Raw genomic sequence first — 15000 nt, forward strand, 5'->3', positions numbered from 1 at the left:
TTCTCTCTAGTTTTTTTTTATTTCATTGTTTTTGGACTTTGAATTTTTTTGGGGGGATTGATCTTTGATTTTTGAGACACCCTCCCTTTCCTGCTCATTAATCGTGTCATGTCTGACACCTCCCTGTCCCTCATTTCAACACTTTAGAAAACACGCCCCGGGGTAAAACGATTGCTAGACTCACGCAGACAAGAAACACGCATTGTTTATTAGAAACGCTAAAAGTAAGAGTTCTGTTTAAATGTTTCAAGAAACAGAAATAACCGTGAAGACGGCAGCATCAATCGGCGCATGGCTTCCAGCATCTGGCCACCATCGTGGGGGGGGGGGTTGACTGCAGAGACATCGACTGGGAAGCAGTTTTGGGTCTATTGAGCTCTCTCTGGATATTTTTCTCCCAATTTCTCTGAAATTCTGAAATCTAAGAAAGACTCAGACCTTAATCAGTCGTTGGTCTCATCTTAGGTTCAGGAGCCGTATGTCTACCCCGCGCATGTTTAATACCCTCACTGTATTACCCTCTGCCACACTTTATGACTACATAACATCCTTCTTAGCCCCTGCCAATGGTCCTACCTCTAAAACACCTTTAACCTTTGTCCTACACACCTGCATCAGAACTTAAAGCCCATTGGACATCGGTGAGAATGCGGCCAACCTGCACAACAACCCAAAATCAGGGCTTTTGACACAATTAGAATTTTTATTAAAAAAAGTCCTGAAAACAGGTATTCAGTATGAAATGTGGCTTCTCGCTTAAAGCCGCAATGCACTCCAGAAGCTTCCTCTCCCTGTGCAGGGCTGTCCAAATCAGGCCCTTGGGGGCCACAAAAAAAAAAAGCAAGATTTCAAAGTTGCATAGAATTACATGGAAGTTACATAGAATTAATGCATTTTTCCCCAAAATTCAAGAAATTATATGGAAATACATATAAATATATATATATATATATATAATGTTAACCCTTTGTCTCGCAGTGCATATCGCTGGCCACGTTCGTTGGAAAAGGGAAGGAGATTAAGTGCAAATATCCATTTATTAAATGTAAATAATTAAAACGGCAAGATGATATACGCAGCCATTTCTGGGTAATCATTTGGTTGTAAAACCAAACTGGGCTTAAAATAATCCCCCCCTAATGCCTTTACAATGGGCCCACTTGGTTCCCTTTCTTTATTATACATTATCGCCACCTGCTGGTAAAAAACTGCAAATAACAACCTTCTGAAAACCTGTTTGATGCTTTTTCTGAAACACATTTATTATATAAAAAATTCGGAAAACCATAAGTATGCCTTCTTTTCTAAAATATTAGGATAACGTGAAAATGGCTGTTTTTAATGAAACAATGTAACATCTGAATCGGCCAGGTGCTGCATAGAAAGCAAGGGAGCGACTTCCTTCATGTTTTCATTTGTAATTTTGTATCAGTTATGTATTTTAGTAACATCAGCATTGTTATTTGTTAACATAATGTCTACAATACACACAGAACTTTCACCAGAGGAAGGGGGAGAGAAAGAATTTGAGGGATAGAAATAGAGGGAGAGATAAAGAGATCGGCCCCCATTCGGCCCCCGTCTAGTCGCCGTTTCTCCTGCTGTAAAGACTCAAACCTTAATCAGTCGTCGGTCTCGTCTTAGATTCAGGAGCCGTATGTCTATCCCATGCATGTTTAATCCCGTCACTGTGTTACCCTCTACCACCTCTGCTGGGAGGCTGTTCCACTTATCTACCCCCCCCAATTACTCAATCAACTAATCAAAGACAAAGGCTGCCCTCAAACCCCAAACCTTATGATCCCATTAGTATTAAGAACGCATCTACAATATCAGGTGAGTCGATGGGTTAATATTTAAAGCCTTCAGACGCCTGTAGGAGCGTGCGTGATGTGGGAATGATATCCGAGTAGCGCATGGACCCGTTTAACACCAATTAACGGAGTTTATTTTGGATATATTTGCAGAAAAGGCTTCCAGCTGAGAAGTATAATTTATTCAGCGGCTCCGTGACATTTCGGTCCAGTTTGAGTTTTAGAGAAAAATGATTTGTAAACAAAACCAATCATTGAGTCGTAACAGAGAGGCTAAAAGTGTCAAATAAAGTGTAACAAAAATCTGCAAAAACATCAAAACCAGTGGCATTGAAAGGGTTTAAAAGTACTTCACTGTTTAAACATTGTATATAGTGTCAAAATACAGAATAATTGAGTAAAACGAGGAAAGAGGGACACAGGGGGTGAAAGATGGGTGTCAGAGGAGGAAAGGGGGTACAGGGGAGGAGAGAGGGGCACAGGTGTTTGGGAGAGGGAATAGCCACAGGGAATAGGGACATTTGGGAAGTGTGCGATTCCAAGACAGACAACAAAATTCCTTAATCAAATATTTCCAAAAACTGTGGTCTGTTTCTAAAGGTATGTGGGGTCTATTCACTAATTCTAAATTTATCTACCATGTCTCAGTAAATCTCACATTGTTATCTTACAACCAAGACACGTGCAGCACTTAAAGGGGATCTCCTAATAATTATTTATCAGAAAAAAAATTAGTTATCTGTTCCCCAATCTTCCTTATCATGAACAAAGACATTCACTAAGTTATTATTACTGTTACAATAATAATAATAACAATAATAATAACCTACTAAACACCCAGACTCCTTATCATACTGCCTGTGAGGGAAAATAGAATAGCTCGGTCTCTCTGAGAAATGAAAGTCTATGGAGGGCCGGACTTCATTAGCATCGCCATAAGGCTAGGTTTCCACTTGGGTTTTTGTCCGGCGTTTTTTTCTTGATGAAAAACGCCAGGAAAACTGCCAAGAAAACTGCCGCTGCATTTACCTGCGTTTTGGCGTTTTTTCTGCAGTTTTTTCTGGCGTTTTAGCCTTTCTGTGGAAATTGCTTTTTTTGACCTTAGGCAGTTTTTCCAGCCTTTACAAGTTAGAAGTTTCACCCAGCTAAAAGGGATTAGGATAAATGGCAAGTATCTGCCCTCTCCTGATGTCATTTACTTGGTAGACCCTTTTGTCACTTTTCTGTGGTTTGTAAGGCATGCTTTATTTCGAATGTCTGCTCCTCTGGGAAGATTGGCCCCAAATGATGGTGCAAATTGTTTGCTGTTGCTTTTGGCACGCAGGATCCGGTCGCGTATGTTTGTTTGTAATGGCATGTTTGTTCCAAATGGTGTAAAATTCAATATGAACCAGTCCAGGACTTTGTTTTGTGTGAAACTGTTTGTTTTCAGCCTATTTCTCGTAGGACACACAGATACTGGGTCCATCCTCTGCATTGTAACCGTGGAAAAAACGCCATAAAAAACGCCAAGGCAATAAACCCACATGGCTTTTTCATGGCGTTTTTTCTCTCCCATAGACTTCTATTGGAGAAAAAAAGCCAAGATTTCTTGCAAAAAACGCCAGAGTGTCAACATGCTGCAGTTTTGAAAAACTGCCACAGAGCCCAAAAAAGCAGAAAAACGCCAAAGAGGACTAAAAAAACGCCAAACAGAAAAACGCCAGGTGGAAATGGCATTTTGCGATTTCCTATTGAATTACAGCTAACATCTGGCTGCATGCGTTTTTCACAAAAAAACGCCAGGTGGCGCTATTGGCGTTTTTATAGGCGTTTTTAGCTAAAAAAACCCAAGTGGAAACCTAGCCTAAAGCATCACCCAAAATATCACATGACTGACAGCAACGGCGGCTCCAGGTCTGCAGATAAAGGGGGGTTTATTGGAACATAAAAGCAGGTTTTTGTCAACGGGGTTATATTACTGTATACAGCACTGGGGGTTATATTACTGTATACAGCGCTGGGGGTTATATTACTGTATACAGCGCTGGGGGTTATATTACTGTATACAGCACTGGGGGTTATATTACTGTATACAGCGCTGGGGGGTTATATTACTGTATACAGCGCTGGGGGTTATATTACTGTATACAGCGCTGGGGGGTTATATTACTGTATACAGCGCTGGGGGTTATATTACTGTATACAGCGCTGGGGGTTATATTACTGTATACAGCGCGGGGGGTTATATTACTGTATACAGCGTTGGGGGTTATATTACTGTATACAGCGCTGGGGGTTATATTACTGTATACAGCGCTGGGGGTTATATTACTGTATACAGCGCTGGGGGTTATATTATTGTATACAGCACTGGGGGGTTATATTACTGTATACAGCGCTGGGGGTTATATTACTGTATACAGCACTGGGGGGTTATATTACTGTATACAGCGCTGGGGTTATATTACTGTATGCAGCGCTGGGGGTCATATTACTGTATACAGCGCTGGGGGTTATATTACTGTATACAGCGCTAGGGGTTATATTACTTTATACAGCGCTGGGGGTTATATTACTGTATACAGCGCTGGGGGTTATATTACTGTATACAGTGCTGGGGGTTATATTACTGTATACAGCACTGGGGTTATATTACTGTATACAGTGCTGGGGGGTTATATTACTGTATACAGCGCTGGTGGTTATATTACTGTATACAGCGCTGGGGGTTATATTACTGTATACAGCGCTGGGGGTTATATTACTGTATACAGCACTGGGGTTATATTACTGTATACAGTGCTGGGGGGTTATATTACTGTATACAGCGCTGGGGGTTATATAACTGTATACAGCACTGGGGTTATATTACTGTGTACAGCGCTGGGGTTATATTACTGTATACAGTGCTGGGGGGTTATATTACTGTATACAGCGCTGGGGGTTATATTACTGTATACAGCGCTGGGGGGTTATATTACTGTATATAGCGCTGGGGGGTTATATTACTGTATATAGCGCTGGGGGTTATATTACTGTATACAGCGCTGGGGGTTATATTACTGTATACAGCGCTGGGGGGTTATATTACTGTATACAGCGCTGGGGGTTATATTACTGTATATAGCGCTGGGGGTTATATTACTGTATACAGCGCTGGGGGGGTTAAATTACTGTATACAGTATATTCTAATTTTTATAATTACATTTGATAAAATAAAAAAAGAAAAAGAAAAGAAAGGAGAGTAAAAGGTTTCTGGTTGGGGGATGGGTATTATTATTCTTATTATTCTTTCTTGGAGACGAATTTTCCGTCACTGAATAAAACTAAACGCGTTCCGGTTTTGTCGTCTTCTCATTATCCTCCCGACACAGAAGATTCGCAGTACGGCGTTGTTGTTGTTTCCAGGCATTTTTTTCTTTTTTCTTCCTTAAAAACTTTTCCTTGAAGATTTTCCCTAAAGATTCTTGACAGCCACAAAGCGAGTTATCCGGGTTCCACTCCGAGCGTCTGAACTCCCAGCGTCAGGGTGTAAAAAGCAGCTTCACTGGGAGGTTTTATCACAACCTACATCCCAAACATACGCCCAACGCTTACCGAGAACCGGAGACTTACAGTAAGTTATTATTACTGTTACAATAATAATAATAATAATAATCATAATAATAATAATAACAATAAAAACAATACAAATAATAATAATAAACAATAATAACAATAATAATAATTAAAACAAACAAATAATAATAATAAACAATAATAATAACAATAATAAAAACAATACAAATAATAATTATTATTATAATAAAAACAATAACAATAACAACAATAATAATAATAATAATAATAATAATAATAATAATAAAAACAATAGTACTAATAATAAAAACAATATTAATAATAATAAGAATAAAAACAATACAAATAATAATAATAAACAATAATAATAACAATAATAAAACCAATACAAATAATAATAATAATAATTATAATAAAAACAATAACAATAACAACAATAATAATAATTATTATAATAATACAATTAATATGAATAAAAACAATAAAAATAATAATGTTAATAGTAATACTAATAACAATATTGTTATTATTACTACTATTATAATTCCCGCAGCGCTTCTTACAGTCCCTACTTTTAAAGGGCCCGACAGAACTAGAACCGACAGACTAAGGCGACCCGATCCGTTAGGGAAAGAATGGAATGTAGAGAAACATTAGTTATGGAAATGATTCATTTTGGGATTTTTCTCTGCAATCTCTGAGTAAATACAATGAATCTGCATCTAAATTATAGTAAATCCTACAGATTAGGGGGCGATTAGTCTTTCAAGTAAAAAATGTCTTTCTTCTGGTTCTGCCCCTTGAAAATGAATAATTAGTAATTACCCCCTTATTATAATAATTAATGAGGACTTTCCAATTCCAGTTCAAGTAAATCATCTCTTAATCCTCAGCGTACGACTTTCCGGAAGCGATTCACAGCGAATGCACAGCGGGAATCGCTTGCTTGATGGGTCCAAGGTTTTCATTTTTTTTTGTTCTCTTTTTTTGGTAGATAATTAGAACAGCCTCCCAGCAGAAGTGGTAGAAGGTAATACAGTGAGGGTATTAAACACGCATGGGATAGACATACGGCTCCTGAATCTAAGACGAGACCGACGACTGATTTCTGCACTTGTTACATGGATCATTAACCCTTCCTTTTCCATATGCTTTACAGTTCCACACTTTGCTATATCTCTTCTTTCACACGACCCCCATAACCATGGCGTGGCCGGCAGGAGTCCGCCGCCCGGTGACGGGGGTAATCGTTCGCTGGGTAATCGAGTCGCCCGTCCTCAGCATTGCTGATATTTTTGTGGGAAGCAGAAGCGTGAAAATTGCTTCCACATCTCACATCCCGAGGCGTCCGCACCTGAGCAGCCGCCAACGCCGCTATTAATACTCATTTTCCATCCTTGCCAAAGGTTACGGCCACATTTATCAAAGTCGCGCCGTGCGATGGGGTGTAACTTATTACCCCGCGACCCGCGTGTGGAATTGCAAGCTTTGCTGCCTCCTTAAACTGCCCCCGTTTACCAAATTCATTCATTAAAATCACCTATAGCACGTGCTCTTTGATTAGCAATCCCCTCGCTGATTTATCTATACATTATACAGGGGGCCGGTCGCTGATTTATCTATACATTATACAGGGGGCCGGTCACTGATTTATCTATACATTATACAGGGGCTGGTCGCTGATTTATCTATACATTATACAGGGGGCCGGTCACTGATTTATCTATACATTATACAGGGGCCGGCTCACTGATTTATCTATACATTATACAGGTGCCGGTCACTGATTTATCTATACATTATACAGGGGCCGGTCACTGATTTATCTATACATTATACAGGGGGCCGGTCGCTGATTTATCTATACATTATACAGGGGCCGGTCACTGATTTATCTATACATTATACAGGGGCCGGTCACTAATATATCTATACATTATACAGGGGCCGGTCACTGATTTATCTATACATTATACAGGGGCCGGTCACTGATTTATCTATACATTATACAGGGGGCCGGTCACTGATTTATCTATACATTATACAGGGACCGGCTCGCTGATTTATCTATACATTCTACAGGGGCCGGTCACTGATTTATCTATACATTATACAGGGGCCGGTCACTGATTTAACTATACATTATACAGGGGCCGGTCACTGATTTATCTATACATTATACAGGGGCCGGCTCACTGATTTATGTATACATTATACAGGGGCCGGTCACTGATTTATCTATACATTATACAGGGGGCCGGTCACTGATTTATCTATACATTATACAGGGGCCGGTCACTGATTTATCTATACATTATACAGGGGCCGGTCACTGATTTATCTATACATTATACAGGGGCCGGTCACTGATTTATCTATACATTATACAGGGGCCGGCTCGCTAATTTAGCTATACATTATACAGAGGGCCGGTCACTGATTTAACTATACATTATACAGGGGGCCGGTCACTGATTTATCTATACATTATACAGGGGGCCGGTCACTGATTTAACTACACATTATACAGGGGGCCGGGTCACTGATTTAACTATACATTACACAGGGCCGACTCGCTATAATACTTTAAGATGCCCCCTTAGTAGTTCTGGCATAGAAAATCAGTGCCGTTTATTGGCCTAGGCGGCAGGTCCGGTGGGTCGGCCCAATAACACTATGGAGGGCCAGCCCTGGATGAGACCAATCAATCAATCATTGTATGTGTGTATATATATACTATATGGACAAAAGTATCGGGACGTACCGCCCTTACGAAAAAATTACTGCATTTTTTCTGAAGTAATACTGCAGTTATTTTTGTACGGAAGTACAAATGCAATAAAGCTGCGGTACATTGAAGTACAACTGTAGGTTTGCAATATAAAAAAAAGTGCAGTAAAAGTGCAGTATTACTTCAGAAAAACTGCAGTAATTTTTTTGTAAGGGCGTAATTATTGAAATCAGGGTTTGGTCGCTTACTTCCAGTGAAGAGAAATCTTCAGCACCGAGACATTTGGGACGATTCTCGGCTTCCAGCCTCAACCCCCCATCGAACTTCTTTGGGATGAACTGGAATGGAGATTACGAGCCGGCCGTCTCGTCCAACATCAGTGCCGGACCTCACAAACGCTCTACTGGATGAACGGCAAAAATCCCACCGAAACTCCCCAAATCTTGTGGAAATCCTTCCCAGAAGAGCGGGATGACTTCATATTAATGTCTATGTATTTAGAATGTGATGTCATCAAAGTCCCTGTTGGCATAGTAGCAGGGCCGGCCCGACAATGGAGCCAAGTGGGGCAACTGCTCCAGGTGGCACTTTTGAAGGGGCGGCAGTTTCTTTTTTTTAAAGCGGAAGAGAGAGAGAGAGAGAGAGAGAGAGAGAGGGGCGCCGAGTGGTTTTCACTTACCAAGTTGTCAGTACCCGCTCAGCGCCCCTCTTTCTCCTCTGCGAGCCCTCTAGCTTGGTCTCGGTGCCGGCTTGTAATGCTGAGCGCCGGAAGATGACGTCATTTCCAGCGCTCAGCATTACAAGCCGAGACCGAGCAAGGAGACTCGCCGCAGAACTGCTGAAAGGTAAGTACAAGGAAGGGGGGGTAGAGTAAGGGTAGATAATAGGGAGGGAGAGTAAGGGTAGATAATGGGAGGGCGGCAGGGACGGAGGGAGAGGAAGGGTAGATAATGGGGGGCGGCAGGGACGGAGGGAGAGGAAGGGTAGATAATGGGGGGGCGGCATTTTAAACTTCGCCCCAGGCGGTATTTTGTCTTGGACCGGCCCTGCATAGAAGTCAAGTGTCCCAATACCTTTGTCCACATAGTATATATATGCATACATAGAATTGATAGAAAAGCCATGGTTAGAGACGGTTCTCCCTGACACCGCGGGGTTAATACATAGACCCCGGGTCATAGAAGTCGCTCGGAGGTTTAATGCAGAGAACGGATCGGGCGCCGGGGAATAGTGGTGCGTAACCTATTCTCAAAACAAAAATTCTAGAGGTGTCGGAGCGGTGAAAGCCGGCAGACCCCGCATCGCACGCCCCTCGTTATAAAGTCTCTGAATCAATCCCGTATATAAAAAAACTTCCGAAACGCCACCAGATGCCTCCTCTCTGCCTTTTTTTTTTTTTGGTTTGGTTTTTTGCTAAAGAGCAGTTTTGTCTGTTTGAAGGAGCAGCAGAAAAAAAAAGAAGAAGAAGAAACGAACGGCTCAGATCATCGAGCAGAAAAGAAAGTACTCCACTCTCACGCTTTTTAGAAGAAAAAAGCAGTTTTTAACAATACCGCCTTTGATTCAGAACAGAGGCGCTCGCAGTCTGTACCTGCGCGGGGCACGCCGAGTGCCTCCACAAAGCGGGGGAACGCGGCCCGCGGCGGCTTAGCACCTAACTCTCCGCTTCCGTCAACCTTGGATGATGGGAGATACAAAGCATCGGCGGCTTCAAGGCTTCCGCGGGGCTGAGACGGAAGATAAGAGTCCGCAAAATGACACGGAATCGTAAATAACCCCGAGGTCCGCCGGGCTTAACCCCCTGAGAGCCAGAGAGGTGTGGAGCTGGAAATCATTTCGGCTTTTTTGAGAGAAGCACCCGGAACCCCCGGAGGTTCGGGAAACGGGACGCGGAATCCGTCTGGGTGTCGGAACTCCGTCTGCGGGCCGAGTGATGAGAACAGAGTCACCTTTCTGTAATTGATGCAATAAAATGAGGTTAAAACCCGAAGAAATAGGAAGCCATGTTTTATTTTAGGTGTGATGGGAGGAGATGTGATGGCGGTGCTCAGCGGCCAAAACCAGCCAGGTTACTGCGTGGGAACGGATGCTGCGCATGTAGAAACAGCGGCAGGGCGACGCCAGGGTAAATGGGCAGATTCCTAGGGTTCTTACACCATTTGCAGGGTGAATTGGCATATTTTAAGTATTTTTACCCCAATCTCTAGGTGTTGAGGTGAAAGGGCAGATTCTCACAGTTTTTACCCCAGTCTTGGGGTGAATGGGGCAGATACTCAAATCACGCAGCCTGGAGCCGACTCCTTCATATTCTCCTCTCATTTAATGATATCTGAGCGTCCCGATTGGTGCTTTTCTCCAGCTGGAATCCCTGCTTGAATACAGGTGACTCAATTGAGAATATCTTTACCTCCCGACCAGTCACGGCTTCCCTAAGGATCGTCTGTCATTAATCACTCTAACAGAATCTATACATCTACACAAATAATACTTGTATACGAGCTCCATATAGAATCCGCTGGATTTATGTATTCGGAGCCCCAATAAAACGAATGAACCACGGTTCTCATGATCTTCATGATTATTCCTCCCCGTTGGGTGATCAGGCCCCTGTAGCTGGGTTTTGGGGAGGAGGAGAGAGAATCTCAGGACAGGACATTGATCAGATAACGCTGACTCTGCCACCGGCTGCCACCGACCTCGGCTTCTAATAGAACTTCAGAACTTTTACCCCAACAATTGCGCCGATTACCGGCAGAGATCAAAGAGATTTCCAGATTACGGCCAGAAAGCCATTCTCTTTTTAATTATGATTTCAGCAGAAAAACCACAAAAAAAGTTTCATCTTAACCTTGTAGAATTACATATTTTTTTCTTATACAATATATAAAGGGGGGGGGGCGGTGAAAAAAATCCCAAAGAGAGAGTTTTAAAAGCTGACATCTGTTGGCCTCTTGGATTCTGAGTTGAAGAAACGCAGCAATCAGAGAAAAGAGCCTTAAGCATGCGCGGGACCTCCGTTAAAAAAATCCGCAAGGTCATTAACTATAAAAATGAATAAAAACTAAATCTGGGCGTTCCGAATGTACTTTTGTCCTTAATTTCAGGGCGAGGGTTTCATTTCCCCGGACGCAGACACAATACGTACGAAGGGTTTGAGACGTGCGCTCGGGGGGCTTCGCTGTGCAGGTGTTCCGAGGATTCCCCGAAGACGGGGGGGGGCTTTAAAACCCCCAGCCTATTTTTTCCGGAGCCGTTAAGAGCAAGAAATGAGTTTCGAAGATCCGGGATTTTATTTTCCAGCAGGAAACTCGTTTCGCTCTAAATACTCCTCGGCCCAGAAGGAATTTGTGGCTAAATCGGAATCAAGAATTATTGGATGATTTTTTTCTCCCCGTCTAGAAAGGATTAAGTATCCAAGAGGCAGGTAGAGGAAAGGCATTCGGGAGGAGGGAGGGAGAGGACGGTTTTACGTAACGGAGCGCGATGGAGGTCCGGAGTCCGTCCTTTAAATAAAGCGGTTGGGATACATTGTAACGTTCAGCGGGACGATCATTAAATAATGATGGGAATGATGGGAATGTGATGGGGTCCGCACAAAAGCTATGAGCGTGTAGGGGGGGCGTCGGGATAAAATGGGGTAACTTCCACGAGGTCAGGTGTCTGAGATAAAATATCCTGAAATCACGAGATTTGGCCACAGAAAAACTCAATTTTCCCCACAGAAATAGGTGACAGGTGCATTCTGGGAACTCCTATTACGCGAGATACTAAATGAAAGACGACATTCTAAACCAAAACTTAAAATCTCTTTATAGCCAAAAGGGTTTTTTTTTAACAATTTTTCGAGGGACATCATTTTTTTCCCAGCCGGTTTAGAGGGTCGGATTTTTCTGGGATTTATTTATTGCCAGGGGATTCCGTCAACGATATTATTTGTATCGATAACGAGCACCGGGACGCCTTCTTGAGAATTGATTGGCGGGATTAGCCTCCAACGCAAGCCGGTAATCGATATCCCCGCGTCCCACCGAGATCGCCGTTCATGACGAACGTTCCGAGTCCCGGGAATGCTTGGCGATTATCTCCGTTATCTCCGTTTGTTAATTATCCGCGTTCTTGGGCGATTCGATCCAATATCTGGCATTATCTGGAGGGTCTGTGGCAGCGGCTGCCGGGATCCTACGGCTCGGTCTCACATCCATTGTTGGTTGTGCGATGCCGGTGGGAGACTTTACTTTCTTTCAACGACACAAAGGCCCGGGGAAAGCTCTTCATCTCCCTTTGACAGGCCTGTCAGCGGCAGGTAGGCGACTCTCCCCTGAATGCAAAGCCGGCTTCGTCTTAAGGAGTTGTGTCTATCGGCAACCGCGGTGTCAGGAAATATCTTCACATGAAAGGAGGGATCTGGTTAACATGTCGCGGCAGCTCTTGATCTTCACCTAGAATCAGAGTCACAAGCGGGGGAGGGCGGATCAAACAAAGTCTCCCTGCGAAGACTGAAGAAGTGCCGAACCTGAGAACATCCAGGCTGCAGCAACCCTTACTTTTTGAGATGCGGGTGGGCGATCCCGCTGCCGGGGGTGGGGGATTGTGCTTTTGGCGACACCCCCCCCCTTCAGTTGGAGAATGGGGCGAGAGGACGTCACCGGAAGCGCCGCCATTTTGTCGGAAGTTCGCACCGGGTTATGACCACGGTGATTTGGATGAAGATAGCTTCTCCTGCAGGAAGGGCTGAGCCGGCCCTGTATAATGTATAGTTAAATCAGCGAGCCGGCCCCGTGTATAATGTATAGATAAATCAGTGGCCGGCCCCTGTATAATGTATAGATAAATCAGTGAACCGGCCCCTGTATAATGTATAGATAAATCAGTGAGATGCCCTGTATAATGTATAGATAAATCAGTGACCGGCCCCTGTATAATGTATAGATAAATCAGTGACCGGCCCCTGTATAATGTATAGATAAATCAGTGACCGGCCCCTGTATAATGTATAGATAAATCAGTGACCGGCCCCCTGTATAATGTATAGATAAATCAGTGACCGGCCCCCTGTATAATGTATAGATAAATCAGTGACCGGCCCCCTGTATAATGTATAGATAAATCAGTGGCCGGCCCCCTGTATAATGTATAGATAAATCAGTGACCGGCCCCCTGTATAATGTATAGATAAATCAGTGACCGGCCCCCTGTATAATGTATAGATAAATCAGTGACCGGCCCCTGTATAATGTATAGATAAATCAGTGACCGGCCCCTGTATAATGTATAGATAAATCAGTGACCGGCCCCCTGTATAATGTATAGATAAATCAGTGACCGGCTCCTGTATAATATATAGATAAATCAGTGACCGGCCCCCTGTATAATGTATAGATAACTCAGCGAGCCGGCCCCTGTATAATGTATAGATAAATCAGTGACCGGCCCCTGTATAATGTATAGATAAATCAGTGACCGGCCCCTGTATAATGTATAGATAAATCAGTGACCGGCCCCCTGTATAATGTATAGATAAATCAGCGACCCGGCCCCTGTATAATGTATAGAGAAATCAGTGAGATGTGTTGTATCGGACCTTATTCTCCAGATACTTTGGGCCCTAAATGTGGAGAAAAGAAGCAGAGAGGCGTTGGATAGGAACCCAAAATCTTTTCATCTTATAGCATTTACAGAGCAAACAAACAAAAAATCCGTTACTCTTGAAACAAAGTTTAGTTTGGTGCCTAAGACGGTTTCGGGAGATCCTTCTGTGATGAATAGTAATTAGGGACCGGTCACCTCTCTGTAAGTAATAAAGAAAAGTGACCTTCAACATTGTGAAGGTTGTTGTGACCCGGGGGGGGGGGTCATCTTCAATGATACAAAGTTTCATGTTTATAAACAAACTATTCTTTTGCTCTTAATCGTCGAACTCGATGCCCAGTTTTCCAGAAGAAACCAAGAAACCCCCGATCTCCCCCAATTTACCCCTCTCCCCGCAGAGCACCGGAGCGTTTTATAGATGTAGAGAAACTTGTAGCTGAAACACCTAAATGAACACAGAACAGGCTTTTCTTACATCATCTCTACGCATTAATAATAATCCGCATCTAGAATAAAACCGAGAATGAGATATCTCGCGATCCCAGAAAAAGCCGAGGGGTTACGACCTCGTATTAATGGATCATGCGCAGCAACATCTGTCGCTGGATGAGCTCCAAACTATTTAACGTTATCAGATGTATCGCTGCGGCTCGGTGATAATTCACTCCAGGTTTGTAAAATGAAGCACTTTATTTTTGGCAGGGGTCGGGGGGGAGGGGCGGACTGAGACCCCCGGCACGGGCATCCGCAGAGCGGCTGTAGATCAGCGCGAGGAACTGGACTTCATTCATTCGGAATTCTTTGGGTTTCGGGATTCCATTGTGGGAAACAATTCATTGAATTTATTGTCTGAACATCTGCAAGGAATCGTGGGAAGGGCTCCAGAGAATACCGGGGACCACAAAGCATAATCCTCACCCCTTCCCCAAACTCGCATTCCTCCCTCATTCCTCCACCTCAAAAATGACAAGTATTCCCAAGAATGCGGGGCTTCTTTTTTTTGTGGTTATTTTGCAGTGGATGGAATTTTGCCTTTAAAAAGCTGTTCCGCCCCGAGAATCGGAGGTAGTTTGAGCCCGAGAGTCTTGCAGGGGCAGTTTAATGTCCCGGACACCCAGGAAGAATGCGTCTTAAATTACGTTATGAGTTCTTTAAACTGCATTCACTCAAATATTTATTAAAAAACAAAATAAATAAATAAATAATAATACTACTACTAATAATAATAGTAATAATAATAATAAGTTACTTACCTTAGGGAGAAGCTGCAACCACGGAGCTGCAGCTTATCTGTTTCTTCTCTG

Source organism: Spea bombifrons, chromosome 11 (assembly GCF_027358695.1).
Source record: "Spea bombifrons isolate aSpeBom1 chromosome 11, aSpeBom1.2.pri, whole genome shotgun sequence".
NCBI classification, from domain to species: Eukaryota; Metazoa; Chordata; class Amphibia; order Anura; family Pelobatidae; genus Spea; species Spea bombifrons.